The sequence below is a fragment of the Thalassophryne amazonica genome, chromosome 12 (genome assembly GCF_902500255.1).
Source record: "Thalassophryne amazonica chromosome 12, fThaAma1.1, whole genome shotgun sequence".
NCBI classification, from domain to species: Eukaryota; Metazoa; Chordata; class Actinopteri; order Batrachoidiformes; family Batrachoididae; genus Thalassophryne; species Thalassophryne amazonica.
Genome location: NC_047114.1, coordinates 32,663,277 through 32,689,207, shown reverse-complemented (window position 1 = coordinate 32,689,207; position 25,931 = coordinate 32,663,277). Strand labels below are relative to the sequence as shown.

The 25,931-nt window shown below is 41.3% G+C and overlaps 1 protein-coding gene across 2 annotated transcripts in view; it reads right to left on the bottom strand.

Moving 5' to 3' along the window:
• LOC117522513 (gastrula zinc finger protein XlCGF57.1-like) overlaps positions 1-25,139 on the bottom strand; it is a 35,415-nt gene extending 10,276 nt beyond the window's left edge. Inside the window, exon 1 of one of the 2 annotated variants that reach the window (XM_034183952.1) lies at positions 25,072-25,139. The gene's annotated coding sequence lies outside the window, so the exon portion shown is untranslated. Of the gene's footprint in view, positions 1-1,208; positions 1,214-25,071 lie in introns of those variants that run through there. The other variant, XM_034183953.1, reaches the window with a different exon arrangement.
• Between the last annotated feature and the right edge of the window lie 792 nt (positions 25,140-25,931).

Here is a 25,931-nt window from a genome sequence, read left to right as displayed (position 1 = left end):
TGTAGTTCCTAGGGTTTGTAAGAGTAGAATGGGAGGCAGAGCCTTCAGCTTTCAGGCTCCTCTCCTGTGGAACCAGCTCCCAATTCAGATCAGGGAGACAGACACCCTCTCTACTTTTAAGATTAGGCTTAAAACTTTCCTTTTTGCTAAAGCTTATAGTTAGGGCTGGATCAGGTGACCCTGAACCATCCCTTAGTTATGCTGCTATAGACGTAGACTGCTGGGGGGTTCCCATGATGCATTGTTTCTTTCTCTTTTTGCTCTGTATGCACCACTCTGCATTTAATAATTAGTGATCGATCTCTGCTCCCCTCCACAGCATGTCTTTTTCCTGGTTCTCTCCCTCAGCCCCAACCAGTCCCAGCAGAAGACTGCCCCTCCCTGAGCCTGGTTCTGCTGGAGGTTTCTTCCTGTTAAAAGGGAGTTTTTCCTTCCCACTGTAGCCAAGTGCTTGCTCACAGGGGGTCGTTTTGACCGTTGGGGTTTTACATCATTATTGTATGGCCTTGCCTTACAATATAAAGCGCCTTGGGGCAACTGTTTGTTGTGATTTGGCGCTATATAAAAAAAAAATTGATTGATTGATTGAAAACAAGTGGGGAGTGAAACAGTGGCACGAAGAGAAAGTCAGTGTGGTGTCTGGAGAAACCAGGAGGGGGCCTCAGCCCCTATAAAAGGCTGGTTCCGCCTCTGGCAGAGCAGTTGGTGTTAGAGACGGGATGAGTGAGCCACAGCTGTATGTACAACCCCTGGCAAAAATTATGGAATCACCAGCCTCGGAGGATGTTCATTCAGTTGTTTAATTTTGTAGAAAAAAAAAAAAAAGCAGATCACAGACATGACACAAAACTAAAGTCATTTCAAATGGCAACTTTCTGGCTTTAAGAAACACTATAAGAAATCAGGAAAAAAAATTGTGGCAGTCAGTAACGGTTACTTTTTTAGACCAAGCAGAGGGAAAAAAAATATGGAATCACTCAATTCTGAGGAAAAAATTATGGAATCATGAAAAACAAAAGAACGCTCCAACACATCACTAGTATTTTGTTGCACCACCTCTGGCTTTTATAACAGCTTGTAGTCTCTGAGGCACGGACTTAATGAGTGACAAACAGTACTCTTCATCAATCTGGCTCCAACTTTCTCTGATTGCTGTTGCCAGATCAGCTTTGCAGGTTGGAGCCTTGTCATGGACCATTTTCTTCAACTTCCACCAAAGATTTTCAATTGGATCCGGACTATTTGCAGGCCATGACATTGAGCCTATGTGTCTTTTCGCAAGGAATGTTTTCACAGTTTTTGCTCTATGGCAAGATGCATTATCATCTTGAAAAATGATTTCATCATCCCCAAACATCCTTTCAATTGATGGGATAAGAAAAGTGTCCAAAATATCAATGTAAACTTGTGCATTTATTGATGATGTAATGACAGCCATCTCCCCAGTGCCTTTACCTGACATGCAGCCCCATATCATCAATGACTGTGGAAATTTACATGTTCTCTTCAGGCAGTCATCTTTATAAATCTCATTGGAATGGCACCAAACAAAAGTTCCAGCATCATCACCTTGCCCAATGCAGATTCGAGATTCATCACTGAATATGACTTTCATCCAGTCATTCACAGTCCACAATTGCTTTTCCTTAGCCCATTGTAACCTTGTTTTTTTCTGTTTAGGTGTTAATGATGGCTTTCGTTTAGCTTTTCTGTATGTAAATCCCATTTCCTTTAGGCGGTTTCTTACAGTTCGGTCACAGACGTTGACTCCAGTTTCCTCCCATTCATTTCTCATTTGTTTTGTTGTGCATTTTCGATTTTTGAGACATATTGTTTAAGTTTTCTGTCTTGATGCTTTGATGTCTTCCTTGGTCTACCAGTATGTTTGCCTTTAACAACCTTCCCATGTTGTCTGTATTTGGTCTAGAGTTTAGACACAGCTGACTGTGAACAACCAACATCTTTTGCAACACTGCGTGATAATTTACCCTCTTTTAAGAGTTTGATAATCCTCTCCTTTGTTTCAATTGACATCTATCGTGTTGTAGCCATGATTCATGTCAGTCCACTTGGTGCAACAGCTCTCCAAGGTGTGATCACTCCTTTTTAGATGCAGACTAACGAGCAAATCTGATTTGATGCAGGTGTTAGTTTTGGGGATGAAAATTTACAGGGTGATTCCATAATTTTTTCCTCAGAATTGAGTGATTCCATATTTTTTTCCCTCTGCTTGGTCTAAAAAAGTAACCGTTACTGACTGCCACAATTATTTTTCCTGATTCCTTATAGTGTTTCTTAAAACCAGAAAGTTGCCATTTGAAATGACTTTAGTTTTGTGTCATGTCTGTGATCTGCCTTTTTTCTACAAAATTAAACAACTGAATGAACATCCTCCGAGGCCGGTGATTCCATAATTATTGCCAGGGGTTGTATGATAAAAATTACAGACCTCTCATTCTTTGTAGATGGGAAAACTTGAAAAATCGACAGTGGATCAAATACTTATTTGCCTCACTGTAACAATAAGTTAATCAATATAATAATAATCTGAATGTGAGTGAAGTACGCTCAAACATTTTAAAGCTGTGTAACAATTCATTTAATTTTGCTGACTTTCATCATCATGAAATAAAATTCCTGTCACGATTACAAATTTCTTAGTGCAGTCCAGGTTATATGATGAGTTGATTATTATGAGTTGACGGTGCAGCTCTGTTTCAAAGTGCCAGAGAGGGACTTTAATTTCTTCACTAAAACGAACAGGTAATACCTTATATTTACACTGTGTGTGAATTTACACTGCATGAGGAGCACAGCTTTCAGGAAATTAATTAACATCAATTGACGTACTTCGACTTATCAGAAAACCTGTAAAAATCCATAAATTAGCTGCATTATTGTTAAAGCTGCAGTGTCCAAAGCGTGTGAAAAAAGTAGCGGCTTATAGTCCGGAAATTACAGTAAGTAGGGAGGTGCTAGTCCATGAATAATATTACAGATTAGTAACAGAACCTTAAAACAATAGGAGTATTTATGGCACATTAATGCGTCAACTTGTTCAACCTTCACTCACTTCTGAGTTTTCCTAGTTTTGGCAGGAGCTTTGGAGCTGTTGATAATCTCTGTTTTCAAATTCTTGGCCACCTTAAAATCCTTACAAATCTGTTTTTACTTCAAGATTAATTTCTGATTAATGTACATTTTTAAGTTCTTACATTAGAAAACTTGTAATTAAAATAATTTTAATTAAAAGATTCTTTAGAATCCTTTGATGTTCATCTGCAAATTTAAAACATATCTGTTGTAAAATAAAATAGCATGAAATGTTATGTGTCCATTTTTAAGTCTGGTAGATTCATTCAGCAAATGCTGAAATGTTTCTGATGTGGAACAAGAAATATATTTCTTAAAATATAAAGAAATATGAAACAGCACTGTGCCATTTTCTTTGATTACTCGATAGTTACAAAAATTAAAATAAAAATGTCTAAGTTATTTAAAGTTGACAAAATGTTCTTGCACTTACGCAATAAATAAAAAAAACTGTGTAGCTTTATTTTGTAAAAATAAGTTGAACAATTTACAGATATACACTCAACAAAAATATAAACGCAACACTTTTGGTTTTGCTCCCATTTTGTATGAGATGAACTCAAAGATCTAAAACTTTTTCCACATACACAATATCACCATTTCCCTCAAATATTGTTCACAAACTAGTCTAAATCTGTGATAGTGAGCACTTCTCCTTTGCTGAGATAATCCATCCCACCTCACAGGTGTGCCATATCAAGATGCTGATTAGACACCATGATTAGTGCACAGGTGTGCCTTAGACTGCCCACAATAAAAGGCCACTCTGAAAGGTGCAGTTTTATCACACAGCACAATGCCACAGATGTCGCAAGATTTGAGGGAGCGTGCAATTAGCATGCTGACAGCAGGAATGTCAACCAGAGCTGTTGCTCATGTATTGAATGTTCATTTCTCTACCATAAGCCGTCTCCAAAGGCGTTTCAGAGAATTTGGCAGTACATCCAACCAGCCTCACAACCGCAGACCACGTGTAACCACACCAGCCCAGGACCACCACATCCAGCATGTTCACCTCCAAGATCGTCTGAGACCAGGCACTCGGACAGCTGCTGAAACAATCGGTTTGCATAACCAAAGAATTTCTGCACAAACTGTCAGAAACCGTCTCAGGGAAGCTCATCTGCATGCTCATCATCCTCATCGGGGTCTCGACCTGACTCCATTTCGTCGTCGTAACCGACTTGAGTGGGCAAATGCTCACATTCGCTGGCGTTTGGCACGTTGGAGAGGTGTTCTCTTCACGGATGAATTCCGGTTCACACTGTTCAGGGCAGATGGCAGACAGCGTGTGTGGCGTCGTGTGGGTGAGCGGTTTTCTGATGTCAATGTTGTGGATCGAGTGGCCCATGGTGGCGGTGGGGTTATGGTATGGGCAGGCGTCTGTTATGGACGAAGAACACAGGTGCATTTTATTGATGGCATTTTGAATGCACAGAGATACCGTGACAAGATCCTGAGGCCCATTGTTGTGCCATACAGCCAAGAACATCACCTCATGTTGCAGCAGGATAATGCACGGCCCCATGTTGCAAGGATCTGTACACAACTCTTGGAAGCTGAAAATGTCCCACTTCTTGCATGGCCGGCATACTCACCGGACATGTCACCCATTGAGCAGGTTTGGGATGCTCTGGACCGGCGTATACGACAGCGTGTACCAGTTCCTGCCAATATCCAGCAACTTCGCACAGCCATTGAAGAGGAGTGGACCAACATTCCACAGGCCACAATTGACAACCGGATCAACTCTATGCGAAGGAGATGTCTTGCACTGCATGAGGCAAATGGTGGTCACACCAGATACTGACTGGTATCCCCCCCCCCCCCCCCAATAAAACAAAACTGCACCTTTCAGAGTGGCCTTTTATTGTGGACAGTCTAAGGCACACCTGTGCACTAATCATAGTGTCTAATCAGCATCTTGATATGGCACACCTGTGAGGTGGGATGGATTATCTCAGCAAAGGAGAAGTGCTCACTATCACAGATTTAGACTGGTTTGTGAACAATATTTGAGGGAAATGGTGATATTGTGTATGTGGAAAAAGTTTTAGATCCTTGAGTTCATCTCATACAAAATGGGAGCAAAACCAAAAGTGTTGCGTTTATATTTTTGTTGAGTGTAAAATGTTCACTCCGCGAGACAGTGATTCCATCCTGCAGCTAAACACTAACGTTAACTGATTAATTTCAGCAGAGCACTAACATCATGTATTTTTTTTTTTTTTTAAATTTACTCACTCAACTCAGACAAATTTGCAGAAGCTTGTTGCTCAAACTCAATCTTGTGGTTGTGACAAAGACAGAGTTAAACGCTTGTCTGTAGGCTAAAGGCATTAGCATCTTTAGCTTCACCCATTAGCTCCACTTAATGTATGACTACTGAAGAAAAAAAAAAACGCAGCTCATAACTTTAATGTCCACAACAAAGGAAACCATTAAAACAACCACACAGTCCCCAAAAAATATGGCTTAATAAACAGCCTTAACCCAAAACAAAAATAACCTTTATGCTTATTGGCGGCTTGCAAACCAACACAGAGCATTACTGCCACCAACTGTTTGGGCGTGGAACTAAATGACTGGATTCTGACATATGTTATCAAAAATAGCCCGGAAATGTTCACCACGTGAGTAAAAACCTGTATTTCCGGTAATCTTTCATCACTGCTACTCTGTGTGCTTCTTACGCTGTGTGCTACTATACAATGCTGCTGGAACCTCACTTTCCTTGAGGCAGTCTTCCCAAGGGATTAATAAAGTTCTATCTAATCTAATTTTTTAAATATTTGATCATGAAGTATCACAAGTGGAAATCAAATCAAAAGCCGATGTGTGTCCCAAACCTCCATTTTTATGCAATAATCATGAACATAACTGTCTCTTGCCCATGTGGCCATTCAGGAAAGCACATTTGTACAGCATTTCCCATGAAAATGACCTTTGACTTCATCATCCCATCAAAGTCGTCATCATCATTCCCTGTGACACAAAGGGAAGGCAGAGCCTTTCTTCATTTGTGGGCTGTTACACAACGCGTGTAGTGAATGTATAAAGAGGTCTGCCTCTGTAAATGGGGGTGCAACGAACAAAAGTTGCACGAGTACAGCTTCTCCAATTACAGCTACAGAAGTACAACAACTACTCCAGAGATCTCAAAGGTCATTTGCTGGCTTACTTAACCTAACCTGCTCTTTGTCACTCAGTCTTTGAGCACTAACTATTGCTAACAAATGTACCACACAGTTATCTTGATGGTTGATGTAAATCAAGTCCAAGATATATCCATTAACTTGGAAACATTCCTGTATTCACCCACTGACATTTATGAAGAAAACTGTAATACTATTTAAAATTTATTCTGTCAAACTACTTATATCCGGAGAGATCTCAACGTCTCTGTGCACTCCAATGCAATACAAATAAATGTCAAAACATGGCTGTTTTTTGTGCTTTTAATTTGTTGCATTTTTTTTAAAATGGGTGGACAATAATGATGGTGGGTTGGGGGGGGGGCACATCAGGTATCAGCTCCATATGCTCTAAAAATTGGTATCAGTCACTGAAAAACCCACTGGTCGACCTGATGTCTCCACTCTGTGCTCAAACCACACAACTGCTTCATTGCAGCCTGTAGAAGCCAATAACGTAATAAATTTGCAATTTTAAAATGTAACAGGCCAATAACATAATAACGGCCGATAACGTAATAAATTTGGAATTTTTAAAATGTAATAGGCCAATAACGTAATAACTGGCCAATAATGTAATAAAAGTTCTGAACTGATAAAGTAATAACTTTTGGCCAGTAACGTAATAACTTTTATTACATTATTGGCTGATTATTATATTACTGGCCTGGTTACAAAAAAAATAATCTATGCAAATGTAATAACTGAGCCAATAACATATTAATATTAATCTCCAAATGAAGTGGAAGCACATGTTTGCAAACAGACAATGGTATGATATGAAATATGTATGGTATGACATGTAACTCACTCTTGAAGATATATATTTTTTTCAGTTAATTTTTTGATTTCCCATAATTGACTACTAAATGGCATTGGTGTGACATTGACTTTCTTCAGTTGTCCAAACTCCCTTCCTTCCTTTCTAGCACACATGGTGAATTTAATCAGTGATCAATTTTCTTTGGTGAACAGTTAATTTTGTTGAAATTCTTGCATATACCACATACAATCTTATATATTTAGTGCAAGAGAACATAACATTACTGAGAGCGTATTCAAAGTTAACTGACAGTTGGCATCAGTTAACTAGCTAACTGTTGGCTAGATATTATTAACTATTACAGTTTGATAATGTTGGGGCAGATCAACCTTTTTAAAGTGTGTGTGTGTGTGTGTTTTAGCTGGTGACTTCTGGTGAATTTTGTGGAAAGGAATGGATAAATTAATAGAAAAAATATGGGACAAACCCTCAATAGATTAAAAGTATCTGGCACTGCATTGAAGGACTGTCACTGGATAGCACTGCTACAAGGAAAGAGACTGATATTTTTAGAATGAATATCCATGTATTGCCTTGAATTAAAGCTTTGTGGCTTTTGTCAGGTTTTGTATGTTAGGGCATTTAATATTCTGAGTTTACAGTTTAAAGAAGAGGATAATATACCTTAATCTTTAACACAATTGCATGTATTTCACAGATCTGAAAAGATGAGAATGCTACAAACAATCTTTGTGCTCTGTATCATCTGGGAATGTACAGGACACGGACTGATGCAATTGTCAGATGACACTTATGATGTGATACTCAATGCACTCAAGGGGGAATTTAATATTCCTGTAGCAGAGAGATCAAGGATCCAGCGTGCTGCACTTGTTCGACAGTGGTGGAAGAGGCAACACTATGCCCTCAGTGAGGATGGCCAAGCAATTACATTCAACAGAAAACTGATAGCTAGGAAGTCAACTATCGCTGCAGTTGTGAACAAGGCTCTTGATGAAACTAAAGGTTCTGGTGCAAGAAAACTGAACATAAACCTCAGAGAAGAATACTGTGGTATCAGTCAATCTAGTGTTCAAGACACATTGGACAGATCAAGACGCTACCAACTGCATAAGACTACCTTTTAAAACAAACCCATTCCAAAATCCATTAAAGCCAAAGTAGTTCAAGTTCGTTACCAGATAGACCGGCTTGACATGTGGAAATTGTGAGTAAACATGCTGGAGCTACGTATCGGTACATCCTGAGCATAACTGAGAATGGTCCACTGAAGGTTATACAGCATGATCAAGGAAAGGAATTCAAGGGTGCAGTAAAAAAAAAAAAAAACTCATGGAATCCCTTTAGGCGAAAATAATTGAGAGCTCGCCATATCATCCCCGCAGCTAGGGTAAAGTGGAGAGAAGCCACTTTACCATGTCAGTCAATGAGCCTCCATAGCTAATCACAGAATTCCTATCAATGATCACTGACTGTTGTCTCAAGCAAGACATGTCCATGCTGGGGACATTCAGTCGTGTCTTCGTCTTGTTCCGTGACCTAGCTGCACCATTTCATCCCCATATTTACATCAGAGAGCAACTTGCAGAGAATTTGGAACAAAAACAACAACTGCACCATTAGCATTATGAAACTACAAGGATGCAGGACATGGCAGAGGTCTCAGCACATGTCTTAAAGAGCTGTTTAGCAAGGCCAGTAGATGGATGAAAGCCCGGATCATGTTAAGTCACGTGGCCTTTGGCCAGTACAAAATTAAGGACATCTACTGGAAGACGTATTGACCATTTTTAGTTGGTGTTTTTTTGTTGTTGTTTGTTTTTGTTAGCAAATAATTTAAATTAGATTTTTTTATGTTGTTTAGTTCTTTTAAAAAAGGGACAATTATACAAAAGTTATTTTGTAGCTCATGTTTTATGTTCTATTTTACAGTTCAGGGTCTTGAAAGACGTTTTTCCTGAACAATTGTTCCAAAGGTTAAATAAAGATTACATTTTTCATGGCCAATATGTGTGGTCATTTCATTTGAGAATAGGTCATCCTCAAAGCGGCACAGTTTTCATATTACAGGTCTACATGCAATATATAAGTAATTGTCTGTGTTTGTAAACAAGCGTTGGAACTTAAATGGCGTAAGGAACTGAAGGCAGGGCAGGATGTAGTAATTCTGACCATCAAGCTAAACAAACAGTCTTAAATGCAGGGGGGGGGGGGGGACATAGAGACTTAGAGTATGCATTTTCACAGTTATATCCAATAATAAAAAATTAAATAAAGTGATATTAATATATTACTACGTTATTGGCTCAGTTATTACATTTGAAAGAATTTTTTTTAACCAGGCAAATAACAATAACATTATTGGCCAAAAGTATTACATTTGCAAATAAATTTTTTTTTTAACCAGGCCAGTAATGTAATAAAACTCCTGAACTGATAACGTAATAATTTATTTCAATTTTTTTCAATTTCAATTTATTTTCCTTTAGCGCCAAATCACAACAGAGTTGCCTCAAGGCGCTTCACACAGGTAAGGTCTAACCTTACCAACACCGAGAGCAACAGTGGTAAGGGAAAAACTCCCTCTGAGGAAGAAACCTCAAGCAGACCAGACTCAAAGGGGTGACCCTCTGCTTGGGCCATGCTACAAACATAAATTACAGAAATAATTCACAGAACAATTCACGGACGAATATACAAGAATTGCTGTTGGTGCACAGGACAGGAGGGTCGCCAACACAAACACAAGACAAAAAAATACTGTCTAATTTGCCAGCATTAATCAACAAGAAAAAAAGAAATACTAAGGTGATCGCCGGCCGCTAGCCCTAAGCTTCACTAAAAGACCCAGAATTTAGGTGAAGTTGAGGCAGCGGCCCGCTCCAATTACTAATAACATGAATTAAAAGAGTAAAAAGCGTAAAACAAAAAACTGTACCAGTATGCTAGACATATGAAAGGGAAAATAAGTGGTTTTTAAGTCTGGACTTGAAGGTCTCCACAGAATCTGATTGTTTTATTGACGCAGGGAGACCATTCCGCAGAACAGGGGCACGATAAGAGAAAGCTCTGTGACCTGCAGACTTCTTATTCACCCTAGGGACACAAAGTAGTCCTGCACCCTGAGAACGTAAAGCCCGGGCCGGTACGTAAGGTTTAATTAGGTCAGCTAGGTAGGGAGGTGCCAGTCCATGAATAATTTTATAGGTTAGTAGCAGAACCTTAAAATCTGATCTCACTGGGACAGGAAGCCAGTAAAGAGATGCCAGAATGGGTGTAATGTGGTCGAACTTTCTGCTTCGTGTCAAAAGTCTGGCTGCAGCATTCTGAACCAACTGGAGACCCATAATGCTAGACTGCCGTAAACCAGAAAATAGAACATTGCACTAGTCCAATCTAGAAGAGATGAATGCATGGATCAGGGTCTCAGCATCAGCCATAGACAGGATGGGATGAATCTTCGCTATATTTCGCAGGTGGAAGAAAGCAGTCCTAGTAATATTTCTAATATGGAGGCCAAGGGACAATGAAGGATCAAAAATTACCCCAAGGTTCCTCACTTTGTCAGTGTGATGTATGACACACGAGCCTAGGCTGAGTGTTAACTGGTCAGATTGATGCCGATGTCTCACTGTACCAAGAACCATCATTTCAGTCTTTTCAGAGTTTAAAAGTAGGAAGTTTCTAGACATCCAACTTCTCACTGCTGCAAGGCAATCTTCTAAGGATTTTATGTGAATGAGATTACCAGCAGTTAATCGGCATATATAACTGAGTATCATCTGCATAGCAGTGAAAGGTAATCCCAAAACGCCGCAATATGTGCCCAAGGGGTGCTATATAAAGGGAGAAAAGCAGGGGGCCTAAGACAGACCCCTGAGGAACCCCAAATTTCATGTCACTAAGGTTAGAGGTAGTGTAACTGTACAAAACACAGTGAGAACGACTGGTCAAGTATGACATCAGCCATGCAAGGGCGCTCCCAGTAATCCCAAAATGATTTTCCAGCCTATCAAGTAGAATATGATGATCCACTGTATCAAATGCAGCACTGAGATCTAACAGCAGCAGAACCGTAGTGGTGTCTGAATCCATTGTAAGCAGAAGATCATTCACCACTTTAGTGAGAGCAGTCTCTGTGGAATGATATTTTCTAAAAACAGACTGCAGTGGCTCAAAGAGATTATTCTCAGTAAGATAGTCTACGAGCTGTCGTGACACCACTTTTTCTAGAATTTTAGAGCAAAATGACAGATTTGATATCGGTCGATAGTTTTTCAATACACTAGGGTCAACATTAGGTTTCTTAAGTAATGGTTTAATCACTGCAGATTTGAAATGTTTAGGAACAGATCCAGAAGTTAAAGAAAGATTAATAATTTCCAGCACAATCGGCCCAAGAGTGGGCCACAGGTCCTTAAACAGTTTTGTTGGCATAGGATCAAATAAACAGGCTGTGCTTTTTGTTGACGTTATGAGTTTCATCAGCAGGTCTAGAGAGATACTATCAAATTCTGTAAATGTAGGTAATACCTGAGTAGTGGCGCCCACTTCAATAGCAGGGTGTAGTGGCTGGGTTAAGGCATGCTGGGATATGTTCAACCTAATGTCATCTATTTTCTTCTCAAAGTAATCTAGGAAATCTTGTGCTGTAAAAGGAGAGCGAGCTACAGGTGTTTGTCCACGAATAAGTGTTGCCACCGTGTCGAACAAGAACTTTGAGTTATGCTTGTTTTTGTTGATCAAATCAGAATAGTAGGTCCGCTTTGTAGCCAATAATGCATGCTTACAGTCTAAAATAGCATCACTCCACGCAAGGTGGAATACTTCTAATTTTGAACGACGCCATTTCCGTTCTAGACCTCTTGCTTTATGCTTGAGGTCACGCAGATAATCATTGAACCAAGGTGACTGCGATTTGGGGGGCCGCGGTTTCAACACAGGTGGTGCAATCATGTAGAATGTCGTTTTGAGTACTGAGTTTAAACTATCCACAAGTCTGTCTACTGACTGGGTATTTGTCAAAAGTGAGGCTAAGACATCAGGCAGTCTAGCTTCTAGTTCAGTCTTAGTTGAGGAGTTGATGCATCGCTGCAGTAATAAATAAGGTTGTTGTTCCACTAAACAAGGCAGCGAAACTGTAAACTTAATAAGTGAGTGATCAGAGACCACTGATGTAAGAGGCATGATGTCAATATTCGTGACAGCAATACCACGTGCGAGAACCAGATCCAGGGTATTTCCACTAATGTACGTCGAATCCCGAATGCATTGCCGAAATCCTAATGCATCCACAATTTCCATTAATGATTTGCAGAGGGGATCAGAAGGCTTATTTATATGAACGTTAAAGTCACCAATGACCAGAATGTTCTCTGCACTAGTTGACAAGTTAGAGATGAATGCACCAAATTCATCCAATTATTCAGAATATGGGCCAGGAGGCCTATATACAGTGACAAAGTAATACGGCTGATTTTTATTCTTCTGACCTTGGCAATGCGTAATATCCTGAGCGGCGCAGAGAATCAGATGCTCAAACGAGTTATATTTGTGACCCCCAACAGCTAATAAGCTAACCTAGATTTATAAATAAGAGCAACACCCCCACCTTGCTTCGCATCATGAGGGACGTGACTAAATGTATATGCTGGTGGGCAGGCTTCTAAGGGGAGGACAGCTGTAGGTTTAAGCCAGGTTTCACATAACCCAATCATATCTAAGTGATGATCAATAATTAAATTACTAATCAACAATGATTTTGAGGACAGTGATTTTATGTTAATGAGACCAAGTCTAAGGACCTCAGTGGGGTTGACAGTTGAACTGTTTGGGTTTAGAGGTGGTTCCAGAATAGCATATATAAGATGCCTAGAAGTAGGTTTAGGTTTGAGACATTCCACACGCGTTGTAGGTAGCAGACACGAAATCTTTGCTATTACTGGAACAACTACTGGGCCATCCTCAATTTCAACATGATCCAATACAATAATGGGTATTAAGTTTGCAAAGCATATTCCTCTATGATTTTTATGGACACGTCTACGGGAGCAGGCCACAGTCTCAACTTGTTGAATTTCCCTCCCTGGCAGATAAACTGCACTATCACCATAGTGGATTTTCTGCAGTAATTTCCCCACTAAGCTAATGGATTCCACACCCACATTTGTCATAAGCCTTGCAGGGTCTCTAATCACCTGCTCCGTGGCCTGCTGTACATTCCTAATGTTACCCCCCGTAGAGCTCTATCTATGTTCGCAGACAAGATGGCGGTGCCTTCCCCAGTAGGGTGGATGCCGTCCGGCATCAGCAGGCCACGGCGGCCCCAGAACGAAGGCCAGTTATCAATAAAGCTAAAGCCTTGCTGTTGACAAAACTGTGCCAGCCACCTATTTAATGATGTCAGCCTGCTCAACGCCTCATCAGTACCCTGGGAGGGGACCAGAGACTATTAATCAATGCCGACACATCTTTCTGGCAAGGTCACAAGTCCTCTCTATGTCCATTTTTGTGACCTCTGAGTTCTTCATCCTGATATCATTGGTGCTGAGATGAATAACTATGTGACTATATCTCATGTCATGTTCCTTCATCTGTCTTCCCTTCTGCAGCGTCAGCACCCTAAGATGGGATGCAATGTCGGGAGCTCTGGACCCAGGAATACATTTAACGTCAGCCGGCGTCTGTAACCTGACTTTGCTTGTGATAGAATCCCCTATCACTAAAGTCCGGTGTTTCGGCCTGGAGATAGGAGTGGAAGTCACTTGTGGGCTCGGAGAATTCACATCAGGTAAATCCAAGGGGGAGAACCGATTCACAGTTCGCAGTGGCAAGTGTGATCAGGGTGACACAACCGGGCACCAAGCCCTACAAGGCTTCCTCCGCCTCGCCACAGTGCGAAAACCGTCCTCCACAGCCGGCGTTTCTAGGCTGATGCTAATGGGCTCGCTAGCCGGCCCAGCACTAACCTCATCTGGAGTGCCCGTAACATCTAACTCCACTGCGTTAAGAAGCTGCTCTAACTTATGGACACGGCTCTCTAAGAGAGCCACCTTATCTTCCAACATCACGTAGGATTTATGGAGGGTGTAAAGTAGGTAACGTAGTGTACTTTGTGCACTAGGAAATTCAAGAGTATAGCCAAGCAAGCACAAGCTAACCAATAATGGATAAGCTAACCACTCCTAAGGCTCACACAGATGCAAATAAATGAATTAAAGTTCACAGCAGTTACACTGAAATAGTAGAAGTATGAGAAATGTAGGAACAGTAAATATACGAGGTCTGTTAGAAAAGTATCGGACCTTTTTATTTTTTCAAAAACCATATGGATTTGAATCACGTGTGATTGCATCAGCCAAGCTTGAACCTTCGTGCGCATGCGTGAGTTTTTTCACGCCTGTCGGTTGCGTCATTCGCCTGTGAGCAGGCTTTGTGTGAGCAGTGGTCCACCCCTCTCGTCGGATTTTTATTGCGAATAAATGTCTGAACGATTTGGAACTTTGCTGCATCAATTTTTTCCAGAAACTGTGAGAGACCTCCAGGTGGTAACCATTCGGAAAATTCAAATGGCTTTGAGGGACGATTTTATGGGGATTACACAGATTAAGGAATGCTCCAGCCGGTTTAAAGACCGCCCACAGCTGCTGAGAGCGCGCCGCACTCCGAGTGCCGATCGACAGGCTGAAACAACCAGATCATTTCCAACGTGAAGGCTTTGTTGATCCGGGACGTCGTCTGACTTACACAAAAATGGCAGGAGACGTAGACGTCAGTACTTTTTCGGCACATTCCACTGTTACAGGAGTTTTTTTCATGGAAAGAAAAGCGGACGGATGCGCCACCGTGCCGCTCATGGCGCAGCACAAAACCACCTCCGTGTTGGTCTCACAGGATGGCTTTGAGATGGCTTTCAGACGGCTGTCGGTGAGTTTTCAGTCGTGTGACTAACCAAGAAATTGTGGATGAGCCTGAACACGCCAGAACATGTCCTGTGAGGCTTCATCACGGCGTTGCTTTGCGCCATGCAGCTCAACCGCGACGCGCGGAATTCCCGCGCACGTCTGTCTCAATGTGCCGAAAAAGTGCTGATGTCCACGTCTTCCGCAATTCCTGTGCTAGTCAGAGGATGTCCTGGATAAAAGACAGTGTCCAGTTTGGAAATGAACGGCACATTCCACTGTTACAGGAGTTTTTGTCATGGAAAGAGGAGCGGAGGAATTCCGCGCATCGCGGCGGTGCCGCATGGCGCAAAGCAACGCCGTGATGAAGCCTCACAGGACATGTTCTGGCATGTCCAGGCTCATCCACAATTTCTCGGTTAGTCACACGACTGAAAACCATCTCAAAGCCGTCCTGTGAGACCAACACGGAGGTGGTTTGTGCCGCACCATGAGCGGCACGGTGGCGCATCCGTCCGCTTTCCTTTCCATGAAAAAAACTCCTATAACAGTGGAATGTGACGAAAAAGTACTGATGTCCACGTCTCCTGCCATTTTTGTGTAAGTCAGACGACGTCCCGGATCAACAAAGTCTTCACGTTGGAAATGATCTGGTTGTTTCAGCGGGGTTTCAGCCTTTCAATGGGCGCTCGGAGCGCGGCATGCTCTCAGCAGCTGTGGGCGGTCTTTAAACCGGCTGGAGCACTCCTTAATCTGTGTAATCCCCATAAAATTGTCCCTCAAAGCCATTTGAATTTTCCGATTGGTTACCACCTGGAGGTCTCTCACAGTTTCTGGAAAAAATTGATGCAGCAAAGCTCCAAATCATTCAGACATTTATTCGCAATAAAAATCTGATGAGAGGGGTGGACCACTGCTCACACAAAGCCTGCTCACAGGCGAATGACGCAACCGACAGGCGTGAAAAAACTCATGCATGCGCACGAAGGTTCAAGCTTGGCTGATGCAATCACACGTGATTCAAATCCATATGGTTTTTGAAAAAATAAAAAGGTCGGATACTTTCCTAACAGACCTCGTATATATACCACTCCTAAGATTAACACAAGAGTAAAGTACTAAGCTAAAGTTCACAACAGTTACACTAACAGAGGTATATAAAAAAAATTAAATAAAAAAATGAAGATGAGGGTCCGAAGCCGCTAACGCAAGCTAACCGCTAGCAAAAATGCTAGTCGCTCCTAAGATTTACACAGGAGTAAAATAATTACTTAAAATTCACAGCAGTTCGACTGAAAAACTAACAGAAGTATTAACCAGGTAAAAAGAACCAGCTATAAAAATAACGACGGGTGGGAAGGGAGGAGTGACCTAGCTAGCAAATGCTAACCAGTGTTGCCACAGTTACTTTGAAAAAGTGATACAATTACTGATTACTCCTTGAAAAAGTAACTTAGTTACTTTACTGATTACTCAATTGTAAAAGTAACTAAGTTAGATTAATAGTTACTTTTTTAGTTACTTTCCCCAGCTGCCGACAACAACCCACGTCAACATGACAATGATACCTGTTTTGCCAAAACTCACTTTATAGTTTTCTTGACTTCAATGAAAATAAATACTTGTTTTATAAAAAGTAAAATAAAGACCTCTTTCTTGACCTCATATTTAACTGCTGACAGCACTGTAACAGTAAAACTTGCAATTTCAAACCTACATTGTTTATAAATGTAACTATTGAATTCTAACATTTTTCTAACATTTAAATTCTCTCTAAACATTTTACTTGTCGAAACTATTATTATTTTAAGCAATATTAGTAGTTGTAATAAAAACAGCTTCAAAACTGGACCTTTAATCTAGGGGTGTTGTGGGGGAGGGGGGCACATCTTTGCCCCACGCCCCCATTCCATCTGGATTCGCCCCTGCTTTGGCATTTGAGCACAAAGAATGGATAACATTTATTTATGCAGAAAACAGGACCAGATTTACAGGTAAGAAAGTTTTATTGCGTTTTAAAATCATGTGGTCCTCAGAAAGAGAGTTTAGGTGCATTTGAGTGGAAAATAGTGTTAGCTGTTGACGTGTTGCGGAGGATCAGCTGTTTTAAGAGGTGAGGACGAGTCGAGCAGCTGCAAAAAATCGTGGAAGAAAAGCTCACAGCTCGCTGAAAGTGGGCAGTTCAGTCGAACCCCGACCTCCTGCCCACAGACCAAGTTTAATGCTGCTATCGACCCACAATGAAAAATAATAGTAACGCACAGTGACATGGAGAAGTAACTTTAATCTGATTACTGATTTGGAAACATTAACGCATTAGATTACTCGTTACTAAAAAAGTGGTCAGATTAGCGTAACGCGTTACCGGCATCACTGATGCTAACTGCTAGCGAATTACAACAGGACTATAGTTAAATAATGTTCAGAGTAGATACAATTAATAACCAGAAGAGTGCTAAACAGAAATAAAAGAAACGTATACAACCGTGTGAAGTTCAGAAAAGAGTCACAACAACAAACAATCCATCGGAAAACAAGTTGCTTATTACGTTATCAGTTCAGGACTTTTATTACGTTATTGGCCTATTATATTTTAAAAATGGAAAATTTATCACGTTATCTGCCGTTATTACGTTATTGGCTTCTACACAGCCGAGCTTCGATTTCTGACCAATCATGGCTCATGTGATTAGTTTGTCCGCTTCGGCTGCATTCAGGAAATGGCACTCACTTGTATTTTCACCTGTTTTATACATATAAAAACAGAAACAACAGAATATTAGGTAATAATACGTTTAGGTAAGCCATCAAGATACATTTACAAGTTGCACAAAAAGCAGTTTCTCCTCACCGCTGGCACATCTTTGTCAGCATGTTCCCTCTGTCTGCCCAGTCAGTACTTTTCTCCTGCCTTAGTGTTCAACTACAGTTCACTATATGCATCTTCATTCAGCCTGATTTCCACATACTACATTTGCGTATCCATCATGTCGTCATGTTTTTTTTTCTTCTCCATCTGACATGTTGTGTTTGTTGCAGTGTGGGAGAGAGACTGAGAAAGACAGAAATTTACCACTAATATTGAATGCATCAGGGTGTGTGTGTGTGTGTGTGTGTGTGTGTGTGTGTGTGTGTGTGTGTGTGCGCACAGTGAGACACAGATGATTCTTTGAGTAGAGAAAGAACGTGTACAGCTGTCAATCAAATTAAGAAACAACTATTTGACCACTAGTGTGGAGCTGTGTTGTGCTCAAGCAATTTTTTTTTCCTGAAAATGTATTTATTTTAAAACATGTACAGTGGGTAAGGGTGCTGTTAATATTCATGATGACAGGGCATGACAATGTCATTGCTAACAATCTGATTGGAAATTTAGTTGCATTTCAGCTTAGACATCTGTCAACAATAACCCGTTGCGCATTTGCTGTGCAGCAGTATGCAGTGCTGCACAGGAAGCACAATGCAGTGATGCTAGTGGAAAAAAAAAAAAAAACTATTGACTTGAGTGGTATCTATTGGCTCCAGACACTTATCACAGATGCAACAGACTGCAAAGGGAACACAAATGTATGTGGAAATCTGGCGTCAGCAACTGCCATCTCAGTCTTCACCTTATGCCACCTGGTACTCCTGTCATTTTTCAGACTATCCCAATTTAATTTTAGAAACCTCTTCATTCTACCAACATGTCTCCCCATCTTCCTTCCTCTGTCCATGTGTCACTCCCGGCACCTTCACCAGATCTACATGAATTGACCAGTTGTCAAGCATCACTTCTCTCTATCCAGTGCCTGTCTCACCTCCTCCATTACAGTTGTTTTGGAGGGTGAAACCATCTATAAACACCAAAACAGTTTTTTTTTGTTTTTTTTGTACTAGGCTGTAAACATTTTTATTTCTGTTCTAAATTTGGACAATGTAAACTAAGAAATGGATGGAAACCAGTTGGAGGCAGTCTCAAGTGGCAGTCAAGGAACTGTGACTTTCCTTTATTTTTAATCTCTCAAATCAGACATTTTTGTTTCTCAAAGAAAAAAAAATACTATCACCAAAATAGCACAACACGAGAAATACATACCAAAATTTGAAAGCCTACGAGTGCTTCCAATATGGGGGGACAACACAATTGAACACCAAAATTTCTCCAAAGCACTTTTTTTTCCAGTTTTCAGTAAGCTGTAAACTGCTAAATATGGAACTGGAGTTTTACACTAGCTAAAGACATTTTTACCAAAGAAAAACTCAACTTCATGCACCTAGCATGGACAGTTCAGAAGTAATGACTTATTGATAGTAAAATCAGTATCACACTTCATTTTCAAAGGCCCAATATCTCAAAAACTAACGAATATATGTTGTGTTTACAGAGAACGTTATTCTGTAAAAGTACAACACAAAATCAGAAAAAGTTGGGACCATATGGAAAATCCAAATAAAGAGTGATCATTGCATTTAATTTAACTTCTGTTTCATTGCAGACAGTGCGAATACAAGAAAATTCCTATTTTTTGTGGTCAACTTCATTTTATTTATTAATATACATCCACTCATGTATGCATTTAAGGCTTATAACACATTCCAAAAAAGTGGGTATGGGGTCAGTTTATCCTAAATATAAGTATTAAGTCATCACTTTTACAGCTAGGTTTCTTGAGACATGTCAGGGGAAGGACACATGAACATTTCAGTCACTAAATATGTCTTGGACTTTGTTTACATCAATCAAGAAATACTAACAGCATGGTACTGTATGGAAAATCTGTGTCAAGTAGACAGTTCTTAAAAATTGAGTGACCATGCTGGAAGGACACTAATGAAGGAAGCTACGAAGACACCCTATGACAGCTCTGAAATAACTGCAGGCTTCTGTGAATGTGAGTGGAGAAACTGGGAAAGGTGCACACATTTGCCTGTTGCACCCCCATACATGGTTTCATGTTGGACCAGAGTAGAGAAAGAGGAAATGTTCATTTGATAAAATCCTAGCCTATACAACTTCATCATGAAACTGTACAACTGGTGATGCAACAGAGAAAAGCTGCACTATGTGCAGTTTCTCCAACCATCCATTAATTTTCTTCCGCTTTATCTGGAGTCGGGTCACGGGGGCAGCACCTCAAGCAAAGCCGCCCAGACCTCCCAATCCACACACACACACACACACACCCCAGCTCCTCCGGGGGAACCCTGAGCTGTTCCCAAGCCAGCCGAGAGACGTAGTCCCTCCAGCGTGTCCTGGGTCTTCCCTGGTGCCTCCTCCCAATGGGACGTGCCCAGAACACCTCTCCAGCGAGGCGTCCAGGGGGCATCCGGAAAAGATGCCCGAGCCACCTCAGCTGGCTCCTTTCAACGTGGAGGAGCAGTGGCTCGACTCCGAGCTCCTCACCCTATCTCTAAGGGAGCGCCCAGCTCGCCCACCCATTTCTCCAACCACAAAAGCCTATAACTACTTCAGAGTTATCTGGGTGTTGTGTTGGCTTCCCTCACTCATCTTCTTCCAGCATGTTCACTCAATTTTTAAAAGTGTCTACTTGAAAGAAATTTATCATACTGTTTGTAGTTCTTAATGACTGATGCAAATAACATATTCAATAACTTGAAAACATTCATGTATCGATCCTCTCGCTTGTTTCAAGAATACTTGTGTAAAAATGATGATTTAATCATTTTATACAGAATAAACTGACGTGGTCCCTTTTTTGTTTTAAATGTGTTGCAGCCCTTAATTGCAGGATGTACAGTGAGGAAAATAAGTATTTGAACACCCTGCGATTTTGCAAGTTCTCCCAAATAGAAATCATGGAGGGGTCTGAAATTTTCATCTTAGGTGCATGTCCACTGTCAGAGACATAATCTAAAAAATAAAAAAAAAAATCCGGAAATCACAATGTACGATTTTTTAATAATGTATTTGTATGTTGCTGCTGCAAATATGTATTTCAACACCTGTGAAAATCAATGTTAATATTTGGTACAGTAGCCTTTGTTTGCAATTACAGCGATCAAACGTTTCCTGTAGTTTTTCCACCAGGTTTGCACCCACTACAACAGGGATTTTGGTCCACTCCTCCATATAGATCTTCTCCAAATCTTTCAGGTTTGGAGTTTCAGCTCCCTCCAAAGATTTTGTATTGAATTCAGGTCTGGAGACTGGTCAGGCCACTCCACGACCTTGAAATGCTTCTTAGGGAGCCCCTCCTTAGTTGCCCTGGCTGTGTGTTTGGGGTCATTGCCATGCTGGAAGACCCAGCCATGACCCATCTTCAATGCTCTTACTGAAGGAAGGTGTTGTGTGGGCCGCCAGAAGAGGAGGTACTGCTGGCCCACCACCAGAGGGCGCCCTGTCTGAAGTGCGGGCTTCAGGCACGAGAGGGCGCTGCCGCCCCACAAGAGTGGCCGGGGTGACAGCTGTCACTCATCGGCTATGACAGCTGTCACCAATCATCTGCGCCTCACCCCTAATAAAAGCAGGACGATACCTCCACCACGTCGCCGAGATATCGTTCTACCAAGGAGGTAACTTTCTCAGCCTGTTACTAACGTTGTTTTCAGTAAATACGTTGTTGCAGCTGTCTTCCTGAAGAACCGGCGTATGCCGCGACTGCTTCGCTCTGCATCCCGCCAGATAAGTGATTGACAGTAGCTGCACGAGTGTGGATGAAAGGTGGAGGTGGAATAACCACCATACTTGTTACAGGGTGTACACACACCCACACCTGACTGTTTTTGCTCTTCGCCAGCAGTACCAGATCCGACACGCGGAGACGGTGGCCACCTGGGGGACTCGGAACCTGGCGGCTCCAGTATTCTCCTGGTTCGGTGGCGGAGGAAATCGTGTTGTTCCGGTTCTTTTCCAGACGGACGTCTCCTATCGTCGAGCCTGCCCACACGACACCTTGATTGACTGACTTTGTATACATTCTATAATCTGCTGTGTGTAGTTGTGGCATTCACAACAGTAAAGTGTTCAAATTTGACTTCTCCTATTGTCCGTTCATTTGCGCCCCCTTGTTGTGGGTCCGTGTCACTACACTTTCACAACAGAAGGAGGTTGTTTGCCAAAATCTCAAAATACATGACCCCATCCATCCTCCCTTCAATACGGTGCAGTCGCCCTGTCCCCTTTGCAGAAGAGCTCCCCAGAGGATGATGTTTCCACCCCCATGCTTCACGGTTGGGATGGTTTTCTTGGGGTTGTTCTCATGCTCTAAACATGGTAAGTGGAGTTGATTCCAAAAAGCTCTATTTTGGTCTCATCTGACCACATGACCTTCTCCCATGCCTCCTCTGGATCATCCAGATGGTCACTGGTGAACTTGTGCTGGCTTGAGCAGGGGGACCTTGCTACCCTGCAGGATTTTAAACCATGACAGCATCATGTGTAACTAATGTAATCTTTGTGACTGTGGTTCCAGCTCTCTTCAGGTCATTGACCAGGTCCTCCTGTGTAGTTCTGAGCTTTCTCAGAATCATCCTTACCCCACAAAGTGAGATCCTGCATGGAATTCCAGTCTGAGGGAGATTGACAGTCATCTTGTGTTTCTTCCACTTTCTAATAAATAATCATAACAGTTGCTGTCTTCTACCAAGCTGCTTGCCTGTTGTCCTGTAGTCCATCGCAGCCTTGTGCAGGTCTACAGTTTTGTCCCTGGTGTCCTCAGATAGCTCTTTGGTCTTGCCTATGGCGGACAGGTTGAAGTGCGATTGATTGAGTGTGTGAACAGGTGTCTTTTTACAGGTAACAAGTTCAAACAGGTGCAATTAATACAGGTAAAGAGTGCAGAATAAGAGGGCTTCTTAAAGAAAAATTAACAGGTCTGTGTGAGCCAGAATTCCTGCTGGTTGGTAGGGGATCAAATACTTATTTGCAGCAGTAACATACAAATAAATTCTAAAAAAAAAAAAAAAAGAAAAAGAAAAAGAAAAAAATCATACATTGCATTTTCTGGATTTTTTTTTTTTTTTAGATTATGTCTCTCACAGTAGACATGCACCTAAGATGAAAATTTCAGACCCCTCCATGATTTCTAAGTGGGAGAACTTGCAAAATCGAAGGGGGGTTCAAATACTTATTTTCCTCACTGTATATTAAATCAAATGAAGCTCACCCCACAAAATATGAAATATCTGGGGTTGACACTAAAAATTTTCCATATTGTTTCAACTTTTTCTGATTTGGTGTTGTAATGGGGATGGTCAGACAGAAGGCCTCTGGTGATTTCTCATGGACTGACTGAGGAGAACGCAGAGAAATGTCAAGGTGGGGAAGAAAAAAAAGGTCCAGTTTTATGAATGTCTGAATCCTAGTCTCTGTGGTTTTATCTCAGTTTACAGACCATTCATTCACAGACAAAAAAAAAAAAAAGAGACTATTCATAGACAAGGGCCATGCATACACATATGAAGAATCATTCATTATTTATTAAAACAGCACTGTCACAGGTGATGAATGTGGACTGGTTTATGGCAGGTGATGTAGGGATATTCTATGGCAGTGCATTTAATCCATCATAACTCTCTGAATACTAAACCGATTTTCATGTGTTTTTTTTTCTGTAAATGTCTTACATGTAGCCATGATACAGGACAAATGGTTTGTTGTATTTTAATATTCATATCGCGATTAACAGTAATAGAATATTCTGATATAGCCTACACTATAGACAGGTATGTGCAAACACACTTTATATACATACACACAATAATATAGAGAGGGAAACTAGTGGCAGGAAAGTCATCAATTTTAGTCATTTGAAGAGACAATGTATGATTAGGCTATATATACACACAAACAAAATACAGACTAATGAATACATTATATTTCTTTATACCATGGTCAGTGAGAATTCCATGTCTAACTGGCGTGCATTATTTTCGTGTATACGCACACATAGTTCGGCGAGTTAAGTCACTTGTTATAATCACTCCGCTCTGGTCGTCACCATAGCAACGCGCAAATCAGTTGGCGCAGATCAGCTGTGTTTTGACAGGTGAATGACAGAAATGCGATAAAACATGGATTTCCAAGTGAATTTTAATATTTTTGGCCAAAATAAAATGTTTGAGGAATGGAAAGAGGAGGAGAGCAGACGAGAAGAACAGCAAAAGCAACGACGTAAAGATTTAACATCGGACGAACTGGAGAAGATTGAAGACGGGAAAGAAGAGAACGATTCTATCCTTGCAGGCTGTCGGAGCGCTCGGCATCAAAACAGGGAGCGTAGTTTCTGGACCTGTTGCCAGTTGGTCAGAGCTCCACACAGCAGCGAGGGGGCGGTGTGAGTGGCCCGCTGCGGCACGAACCCGCAGACAGGATAAGCGCATCTGAGACAAAATGTCTTGAGACTGGTATAAAATAGTCCCAAATACTTACACATTTTTATCAAGTTCTGTTAACTTAAAAATTGGTGTGTTAGCTCACTGTGTGGGAACTTGGTGTAAGCGGATTAAACAACTCGAAGCCGTGCATTATACGGTTTGAATGCACTTCGCGGAGTAACACCACTCCGCTGTTTTAGACTCCGCGTATAATGCACGGCTTCGAGTTGTTTAATCCTTACGTATAATACACAATAGATACAAGTTATAACACAGATGTGATCTCATAAGTATGACTTGACTTCGTTCAGTAAGTCTGTTTATGAATGGTCTTTTTCCCCCCTATGAATTTTGCACTTTGTGCCATTAATCGCCTTTTTTTTTTTGTCTATAAATGGTCCGTGTCTATGAAGCATCCGGTTATCTTTTACCTCAGGCTTTTTCTTAACATTTGCGTTAGGCCGATCTGCTGCAAACGTCAGAACTGGTTTTTTATCCCAGTCCGTCACGTGTATAAAACATAAATTATAGATGATGCATTACTCTCAACAGGAAGAAGAAGCAAGGGGAAGTTTAATAATAAAATCAGTACGCAAAGCAAACGAACTGAATGACAACCGGGCTACATTAGCCTAGCATGAGATCGGAAAATTGATATACTAGATAAGTGTTACACTTGGCTTAAAACGGACTCAAATTAACCGTATGTGAACAATGAAGCGACACTTATAAACGTTAGTCTTACGTTTCTGTAGGTCCTTTTAACACCTTATTAACTTACCTTCCTCCAACAAGGCCTATAGCCTTTAACTGCTTCTTCTTCTTCTGCGTCTCCTTTTTCTTCTTCTTGAGGTATTATTGGTGGTTGACAAGCACTTTGGTGTATTACCGCCGCCGCTAATAAGCCGATAATGAGATAAGAAGATAATGAGTGTTGACAGGTCTTTACTTCATTGTGGATTCCAGTTTCTAGCTCAGCTCATTCATCTGGTTGGTGTTTGGAGCACTGGTCAGCAAGTAAGACCCCAACCCCCTCCAATGTGTCAGCATGCGGCTACACATAGCACAGTTTCCAGAGTATAAATTGTGCTTTATTTTTTACTAGTTTGGGAGGTCCTGCAAATTATATTCTGGTGCAATTTAAATCCTGAAAAATTACACATTTGTTCCTAATCTCATCTTCAACCACTTATCCGGGATCAGGTTGCGGGAGCAAGAGTTCCACTAAAAAAACTCTAAACTTCCCTTTCCCGGGCCACATTTATCATCTCTGTCTGGAGGATCCCAAGGCGTTCCCAGGCCAGTGTGGAGATATAATCTCTCCACCTAGTCCTGAGTCTTCCCCGGGGTTTCGTCCCAGCTGGACGTGCCTGGAACACTTCCCTAGGGAGGCGTCCAGGAGGCATCCTTACCAGATGTCTGGACCACCTCAGCCGGCTCCTCTAAACATGAAGCAGCGAATGACTGAACTTCATATCCCATCTCTAAGGGAGACCCCAGCCACCCTCCTGAGGAAACCCATTTCAGACGCTTGTATCTGCGATCTAGTTCTTTCGGTCATGACCCAACCCTCATGACCACAGGTGACACATTCAGTTCGAAGACTGATGGGGACATCGTTATCATTACTGACAATAAAAT